This window comes from Trachurus trachurus (assembly GCF_905171665.1).
Source record: "Trachurus trachurus genome assembly, chromosome: 4".
Lineage (NCBI taxonomy): Eukaryota > Metazoa > Chordata > Actinopteri > Carangiformes > Carangidae > Trachurus > Trachurus trachurus.
In genome coordinates, this window is record NC_139898.1 from 15,790,057 (window position 1) to 15,796,735 (window position 6,679).

The window sequence follows — 6,679 nt, forward strand, 5'->3', positions numbered from 1 at the left end:
TATCATTATCTGTTGCACCTTGTAGTTTGGCCTTGGTTTCTCTCACTCTCTCCGTGTTTCCACAGATCCACCGGTGCTCCATCCCTCTGCATCGCCCCCTTCCTGCTGTTAAACCGGCCTGCACTCCCTTCCCATGAACCAGTCTTCCATCCACTACCCTCATTAAACTGGCCTGCTCCCCCTGCCTCAGTTGGCTTCATTCTTACTTTCAAATATTTTTATTAGAGCACATTGTAACATTGTTATATTATCTACATCATACACCTCCAAGAGTATAATGTAGGCCTATATCCATATAGAAATGTGTGCAGTTAGGACATACTGTCCTCTTTTTGTTTTTAGAACATATAACAATGGCAAAAGAAGAACAGATAAACATGTATACAGAGTACAGAAAAATAAACGAACAAAAACAAAGCCTAAATAGATCCCTCGCTCCCACCCTACCCTTCCGTCTAAATACTACTTTATTATAGTAAGGGGAAAACATTAATTTCCACTACCAGGTGTGAGATAGTGAATGAGAGGTGACCAATTTTTTTTCAAAGTGTGGGAGTTTATCCATAAGAGTATATTTTAGAAGTTGGCTTCATTCTTGTTAATAATTTCCATGTTTTTTGCATATTATTATAAACTGCTTTGTTGTCTGTATACAACATCTATTGCACCTCTTCTGTTGCTCACCCTGAGGTTTCTCCAAATGTTTCCCTGTTAAAAGAGTTTTCTATGGAGTTTTTCCTCAGTCGATGTGAGGGTCTAAGGACGGAGGATGTTGTTGTGATGCCTTTGAGACAAACTGTTTGTAAAAATGTGCTATACAAATACAATTGCCTTGTCCATGTGCCGCTGTGAAATCGTTGTGCATCACTAGAGTGTTTCGTGTCTTTTTCTTCCTCTGTTCTTTGTCACTCAGTGTGGTGCCAGTCTGATCACTTCATCTAATGGAGCACAAATCAAAAGGACGAGAAACACTGACAATCATCCTCTCTCATCTCCCTCAGGGCTTAGTGTTGTCCCATCACTCACTCACTCTCTCTCTTTCTCACACACACACACACACACACACACACACACACACACACACACACACACACACACACACACACACACACACACACACACACACACACACACACAAAAGACACACACTATCTGAAGTCGCCCCTCACCTTCTCTTCCTCCTCCCACGTAAATATATAACAACAAAGTTTCCAAAAAGTTCTGTCTTTTCAGTCAAGCCAGACTGTCAATTAACTATACGCTGTTTACCCCATTATCGTCCCTGACCACTGACACCAAATCAAATGAAAAAGCACACACAAACACACACATACGTTTTTGTAGCCGGGGGGAGATGCTGGCGAGATATGAGATCAACATTAGGTCGGCAGCTTGGCGCTTTTCTAAACTGGAGAGGTTTTGTCTCCGTGGCCCATTCCTCTCCCCGAGGGAATACACTGTCTGGTCTGGTCTGGTTTGGAGCAGCAGTTCACTCTGTAAAATGTCTTTAAAGCTCCCAGTTGGAGTAATCCGAGGGGAGTAACCTGGTTTATCTGGAGCGATGGTGGAGGACACTGTGTGTGTGTGTTTTGATTTACAGGGCACAGAAGATTATAACCATTTTGTTCCGAGTGTTTAGTGTGTAAATTTGTTATAGCTTCGAGATGAAATAAAAATGAAAGCTTCGTGTTTGGTTTTCATGGACTCAGAGATCTCCTTTGCTCACACAATTAACCGTTCATATAATCCCTCCTCTGCTTCACTTTTGCTAAGCCTCAAGCTTTTCACTGTCTCACACTGCAACATGACCTAGACAGTGACACCGGTGGCAAATTAACCACCGAAATTCTAGTTATTTCTGAAACAACAGGTCCCTGTTCCCACACAGAGGCAGACAGAAGCTGCCATTTCATCAGCCACAGCTCGTAGCTAATTAAGCTAACAACTGCTCCATGACTGAGAGGTCTTAACTCTACAATAGATGCCTGCTTACCTGACATTGTGCTTAAAGGCCGAGGCTGAGGGTACCTTTTCTAAACTAAAGACAGTTTCCTCACTATATGAAATGAACACATACATGCAGGGCCGTTGCTAGGAATTCTGGGCCCCCTGAAAGAATACTAAAGTGGGCCCCCACCCCCTGACTTTTCCACTTTTTTTTCTTAGACTACGTATGTATTATCATTTTTTATTTAGCCTACTTTGTTTTGATGCTAATGCAGCATTACTATGAGTACTAGTCAGGGTCTTATGCAGAATAAATCAGTCATACAAAGATTAGACTATTGGGGTTTTTTGTGGGCCCTACTGGGCGCTGGGCCCCTAGAATTATCATCACCTTTCTCCCCCATACAACAGCCCTGCATACATGTTCTGTATTTTATTGCATGATGTCAGCACGAGTGAAGATGGCAGACGGAGGGCAGCGCAGTTTGGTCGACAAGAAAGGTAGAACAAGTTCTGTAGAGTGGGAACACGAGATGCAAAAGCATACAGGGTTACTTTAAAATTAAAAGACTTTGGTGCCTTGGCGTTGTTGCTCACTGCCCAAGCAAGGGGGCAATTTAAAAAAGAAAAGAAAAGAAACTCCGCTCATCTCCTTGAAGTGGCAGCGTTGTTGTTGTTGTTACAACAACAACAACAACAACAACAACAACAACAACAACAACAACATCCTTCTACCCAGGGGCCTGTTGTTCGAAACCTAGATAAGGGATTAAGCCGGGATATGTTATCCTGGCTGAATTTAGCCTCAAGTCGGTTGTTCGAAAGCTGGATACCTTTAAGTTACTATGGTGATTTATTCTCTGCAGCTAGCCTGCTCCTGACCAGGCTAACAGCCAGGCTTAGTTGATTCTGTTGTCTTTATCTGTGAATTCAGCAGTCACTCTGATCAGAAATCAACATGTTTCATACAGTTATTCCATGTTCTTATGTACATTTACAATAATCAAAAAACATGAAACATTATTATTATTAGGTTATTTTTCTTTTCTTTTTTTTCATAATTAGGCCTATTCATGTGCTTCTCACACTGAATCTTTGCACCTGCCAGCGCTGCCTGCTTCTTCAGATGAAGGGCATGTATGTCTGATGGTTTGTGAAATCTGTAAACATTAGCACAGAATTGTGCACACTGTTCTTCAGACAATACTCACTATTTTCGATATCTGTGACCCATCTATGATATTTTCTATGACCACTAGTACTACATGGCTTCTCATAAAAAGCAATGGAGCAAAAATAGCAATAGATTTATTTTTATTTTTATAAAATATGTTATAAAATACAGTATATTGGCCGAATATTGGTTGAGGGAAGAAAACAAGAATACAATTGTGTGAGCAGGCACCTTCCAAATTTATACACCTCATTTGAACATTGTTATCGGCAATTTATTGAAGCACCAGACCGCATAATGTTTTTATATTTAATTAATTTTCACCTGTTGCACTTTTGGCCACTTGTATTTGTGCTGTATGAACTTTACTTTAGATGATAAGAGATTTGTGCAATGTATCAACTTCCACTGCTCATCATTAAGGTAAAGTGCACAGCTGTTAATTTGTGAAAGGAATTTAAATTGTGATTATAATAATCTTCCACATTCAATCAGTCCACAGTTGTCCGCGCTCTCTCTGAGCTTTACGACAGCAGCCGTGCTTTTTTTTTTTTTTAAGAGGTGTGTCACCTTATGTCAAGATCCACTGTTGATTGGAAGAAAGCAGCCACACCTGTCCTCTCATCAGTGAATCTGTGATCAATCTCTGTGGTCTACTGACGAGAGAATAAGTTACACCTGGCTTGACAAAGCCACCCCTCCTCAGCCTGGCTCAGCGTTCCAACAACCAATTAAGCCAGGATGGACTTATGAGACTTTGTCCAACCTGGCTTTTCCACTTATCCTGTTTATTCTACTTTCGAACAACAGAGGGGTATTGCACAAAACCTAGATAAGGGATTAAGCTGGGATATGTTGGTTATCCTGGCTGAATTTAGCCTCAAGTCGGTTGTTCAAAAGCAGGCTAAATCTATCCTGGTCAAGTTACTATGGTGATTTATTCTCTGCAGCTAGCCTGCTCCAGACCAGGCTAACAGCCAGGCTAAGTTGATTCTGTTGTCTTTATCTGTGAAGTCAGCAGTCACTCTGATCAGAAATCAATGTGTTTCATACAGTTATTCCATGTTCTTATGTACATATTGGCCTGATTTATAAACAAACTAAATACATTTACAAATCTGTGTCCATCTATGATATTTTATGACCACTAGTAGCTATATATCACTGGCTTCTCATAAAAAGCAATGTAGCAAAAATGGCATATAGATTTATTTTTTTTATTTTTTTTATAAAATGTTAAAGGTACGATATGTAAGAATGTGGCCAAAATTGTTGCTGCAGTCAAATTCAAAACACAGCAGCGCGTTGTCCCCCCTGCCCTACCCACCAGACTCCAGGTTGCCAGACAGCGACGCGCTAACCTCCGCTCTGCTCACTCAGTCAGTCTCAAAGCAGAGTAAAAAGCTAAATATTCATCAACAACCTCACTGTTTTATTGCTCTGACTCACAGTAACTACGAGCGGAGTTCACGTCACTCAGGTGATCTGCAAGTTATTGTTACATTCACCGCTCCGACGCTGTGTCTGCAGCGCTGACACACACACACACAGACACGCACTGTAACCCCGCATCTACCGGAGCCGTAGTGCGTGTTAATCACGCCGTAGATGAGTCAACATATGAGACGTCTTACCGCAGAATAAACGACGCGAGCCGCTCCGGTTCTCCTCCACTTTCTGACGTCGGATCATAAAACATGAGGACCGGAGACAGGCGACCTGACCGGGACAGACTCCTCTCATGAACCGCTCCACACGTTCACAATCACTTCATTTACCATCGGCTCCATTTCGCCACATTTCCTCCCTCTTTTCTAACTTTCACTTTGTAATTCTTCCCTTTAGCTTTAGCGTTAGCAGCAGCTCAAACTAACTAGGCTACATGCTCACAACAGCAAGCTGTGTAGCCTATTAAACGACAGAGCGACAAGCCGCTTCTACCGTGTGATATCAAGCAAATATGACCAATAACCGATAATAGAACACAATCTTTTTTTTTCATGATCTCGTTTTATCTCCCAGCCGTATTTGCAGCTCAGTGGAAGCTAACTGGCAACCCGGAGGCTGAAATGCCACAGACGCTGTGACAGGGAGAGAGCGCTGGGTGGCGACACAAGCCAACCATAGGAATTCAAAACATAAACATGATTTGCGGTCCGCAAAGAAATTTTTTTAATGCGAATATCTTGGCTGTAGGATTGTTGTTGGTGAGTTCAGTATGTTATATGAACATTATTCCTGAGTCTCTGTTACATATTAGGACGATTTTACAGCCAGTTGCTTTAGATTTCTTACATACTGTACCTTTAATATATTGGCCTAAATATTGGTTGAGGTAAGAAAATGAGAATAAAATTGAGTGACTGTGAGCAACCACCTTCCAAATAATTTATACACCTCATGTGAACATTGTTATCAGCAATGTATTGAAGCAGCAGACTCCATAATGTTTTTATATTTACCGGTAATTCATTTTCACCTGTTGAACTTTTGGCCACTTTTGCTGTATGAACTTGTATTACTTGTTATGTACTTAAGATTATAAGGAATTTGGGCAATGAATCAATTTCCACTGCTCATCATTTATTAGGCAAAGTACACAACTGTTGGTTTGTGAAAGGAACTTGAGTTGTGATTATAGTTTTGGATTATTCAATCAGTCCGCAGTTGTCCGCTGCGCTCTCTCTGAGCTTTAAGGCAGCGGTGCTTTTTTTTTTTTTTCAAGAGGAGTCACCTGACGTCAGCACTAAGTTCCTGTTGATTGGAGGAAAGTAGCCACACCTGTCCTCTCATCGGTGAATCTGTGATCAATCTCTGTGGTCTACTGACGAGAGAATAAGTTCCACCTGGCTTGACCAAGCCGCTGCTCCTCAGCCTGGCTCGGCGTTAGTGCAACCAATTAAGCCAGGATGCGCCGATCAGACTAGGTCAAGCTCGCGCTTGCTCAGTTATCCTGGATTTCTTTATTCTTCTCCTCTGGCCCCAGGTGTCAGTTAATTCAGAAAAGCAGATGTAATGAGTCATTGTTGGCTGGTGAATTAGTTAGTTAGCTCTTTTAACCTGTTGCTGGTTCATAAAATGTGCAGATTGCTGGCACAATGACCATAATCGAGTAAATAACCATGATTTCAATATTGACCAAAAATAATTGTGATTATGATTTTTGACATAATCGTCCAGCCTCACTGCAGCCGTGGGCACAGAAGTCTAGGGTGTGGGGCTATAGCCAAGCCACCGAGCTGTTGCAGGGCTTACCATCGCCAACGACGACCGGGTCCTGACTCGGACTGTATTTCCTTTTCTTCATTGCTAAGTATGTATCCACTATCTTGGTGGTAGTGGCAAATATATAGGGGCCAAATTAAATGTTGTGCTGTGTACAGACCCTACCTTTGATGTGTTTAATGTTCACCCTGCAGTGCATAGCTGCAGTTGCTATGCTACTGTACTATTGGACGATTGCTATTTGAGAAGGAGTAGAGGCAAAAGTCAAATGTAATAACTTGTTTTTGCGATCTTTTCCCATGTCCCTCTGCAGGGAGCTCTGATTTCAGATGC